The sequence below is a fragment of the Natator depressus genome, chromosome 4 (genome assembly GCF_965152275.1).
Source record: "Natator depressus isolate rNatDep1 chromosome 4, rNatDep2.hap1, whole genome shotgun sequence".
NCBI classification, from domain to species: Eukaryota; Metazoa; Chordata; order Testudines; family Cheloniidae; genus Natator; species Natator depressus.
In genome coordinates this window covers 58,965,982-58,969,007 of record NC_134237.1, presented here as the reverse complement: position 1 = coordinate 58,969,007, position 3,026 = coordinate 58,965,982, and the positions used below count along the sequence as shown (strand labels likewise).

The window sequence follows — 3,026 nt, the reverse complement described above, 5'->3', positions numbered from 1 at the left end:
CCTTAAGGCCAACTGCAGCCCCAAAGGAGGACCTAAGGTTTGTCAAATGTTTTGACATTCTCAGGAAAAAGGCACTATAGAAGTGGAAAGTTTTATTTAAAGATTTCCTCTCAGCTGTTGAACCGTAGTCCCTCCAGATACTCTGAGCTGTTCTTTCAGCTCTTCTCTCAACTCAGGGCTATTTTCTAATAATAATGAACTCTAGGGATTTTCAGTTTAAGGTACGTTGATATTCATCCTGCTTTTCACTGAAACAACTTGATACCAACCTGTTCTGAACATATGCATCTGAAACTGCCTGGCCAAGATTTTCAGAAGTAACAAGTTGATTCAGATGCCTCAATTTTTGGGTACCTAACTTGAGACACCTTCAAGGGGGAATTGCTAAAGGGTGGATGCTCAATACTTTCTAAAAATCAGGCCTCTTACAGATGCCAGAAGTTGGGCACCCAAATATTGTGGAAACCCCCCCCCCCAAAAAAATCACTAGCCTCTTTTTTGAAAATCATGACTTTTTTTTTTAATATGTAACAAACGTGTGGAACTGAATGTTAGTTAATGTAGGTTTTTGTCCTATATTTAAAACATTAACCTCAAGTCCTAGCTAAATTTACTTTCCACAGTATATTATTTCGTACCTGGGCAATATATTTTTGAGAAGTGTGCCCAATTTTGTTTTGGGCACAACTACTTTAAAAATATTTTTCCACACACAGGTTTTTTTTTTGTTTTTGTTTTAAGTGAGGGTATCATCTAACCCTCACCAACCACCAACGTTTCATGGGGTAAGCAACTCGAACAATATGAGTAACTTGCAGTTAAGAATTTTTGCTCTTTACATTCTCAGATTGCCTTCTTGAATTTATTCCTTGCTTAAATGAACAATTTTTACAAAGAGTATTTGGTCTGTACATTGTTCCCAAATAATTAATTGCAAGTATTCAGCCACTGAGCTGTGGGGACTTCATTTTTCCTGACTGGATGAGTTTAACTTTGAGAATCAGGTTTAGGAGTTCAAAATTAGTTTTTCACAAAAATTCTCCAACATTTCCTAAATCTCTTGACAGTAAATTTTTTCAGTAGAATATTTATCAAAAACAACAAACATGACAAATTAAGCTGAAGCAATTTTATTCTCAGGAACATTGTTTGTAGTATTTGATCAACTCTGTTAGCAACTTAGTAAACTAGAACATGGATAAGGAGTACTTGTGGCACCTTAGAGACTAACAAATTATTTGAGCATAAGCTTTCGTGAGCTACAGCTCACTTCATCGGATGCATTCAGTGGAAAATACAGAGGGGAGATTTATATACATAGAGAACATGAAACAATGGGTGTTACCAACAATTTGTTAGTCTCTAAGGTGCCACAAGTACTCCTTTTCTTTTTCGAATACAGACTAACAGGGCTGCTACTCTGAAAATAGAACATGGATGTTACTCTGGAATTTTTCACTCCTTGCAAAGAGTAATTCTGAAGACAGCACAAAAGTAGGATGATTCCTAGAAGAGAATGTGGTATAAGATGTATATTGACAGTTGTAAGACCTGTAGAGTTCTATGACAGTCAGTTCCAGTCTAACATTTTTAGAGCAAGGGCAAGCATTGACTAGACTGCTCTACCTTCTTCATTTCCCATGAATCCCTTTCTTCTCCTCCCCCCATTTCCTGTCTTCCCCATTCCATGACACTCCTGTCACTCACCCCTTTCTCCTTCTTCCTGTTTGAGCTCATGCCATCCATCCTTTCCTTATGTGACTGTCATCAGTATCTGTCTCACTCTTTTCCTCTCATCTCAATTCCTCGTCTCAAACCTAGGAGACTTCAGCTTCCCTACTGATAACTTATCCAGCTTCTCCACAGCTCATTTCCTTTCTTTACTCTTTGTTTGACCTCCTGTTTTGGACTGACTTCTCTACTCACCAACAGCCTGATCCATTGCTCATTGACCTCAGAAAGTTTGAATCAGGCCTCACTTTGGTTGCTTTCTTGGCTTTTTCCCCAAGCACCATTCTCACATGCCTTAGTCTCAGAGTTCCTTCTCTCAGGCTCACCACTTACTTAATATTGCTCACTGCATCAACCTTTTGTATTGCTCATCTGTTTTCAGTTCCTTCCTTTCTTAATTTCCCTAACCTTTTACAACTCTATGACCATCACGTTCCTCTCCCTCAGATTAGTTTCCATTGCTCATTTCTCTCACAGCACTATCCATCCAGACATGCAGAAATTTGCTTTTCCTGCATCTGTTTCTACCCCCTCAGATGGTCTCACTGCTGAGTACTTCTGAACAGAATTCAAGGACCATAATTGACTTCCTCCACTTTCTTTCAGCTCTGCCTTTTTCTTTGCTAAGTCAGTTTGCTCCTCCTCCATAATTGACTTCTCTTCCTTCTTTATGAATAGTCTCTAAATTTTGCAAAATAATCAGTGGGGTTATCAGATATTAGATTAGCTGCATGACTATAAACATCAAAATCCCACTGGCATCAGAACACAATTTAGGCCTCTTTGTACATAATGCTGACTGTTAACTTGATTTGACCTAATTCACTACCACTTTATGCCATTACTACCCCTCAACATAGACTGAGAAAAAATATTGTATTTTTAAAACAATTAGTACAATGTTATTTTAAAATGTCTCCTAGTTTCATTCCTCTTACTTGTTGGAATTGTTGCCTCCTTTTTAACTTTTGTCTTCCACTAATTACCAGGCACTGATCAATACAAATTAGATAATATCTGCTTATTTGTCCAGTAAAATGGGGGAAAATTAAGTTATTGACTCAAAGAAAAGTAGTGATTGAAAATTAAATATATTAATTAAAGAGTAATTAAGAACTACCTTTTTCCTATAAGTGATTAGAAATGCCTATGTATTAGCAGAGAATCATTAACTGAGAAATAAAATTAATTCTTCTGTGAGGTTACTTCAGTATAAGTTACTAACAGCTAATACCACTAACAGTGAATTGGTACCATGATATTTTGATCATAAAACAAGGGATCTCTTTGATTTA

At 36.9% G+C, this 3,026-nt stretch overlaps 1 long non-coding RNA gene across 1 annotated transcript in view; it reads right to left on the bottom strand.

Moving 5' to 3' along the window:
* The window catches only part of LOC141986484 (uncharacterized), an 85,142-nt gene that overhangs the window by 25,882 nt on the left and 56,234 nt on the right, over positions 1-3,026 (bottom strand). The gene's annotated exons all lie outside the window — the stretch shown is intronic.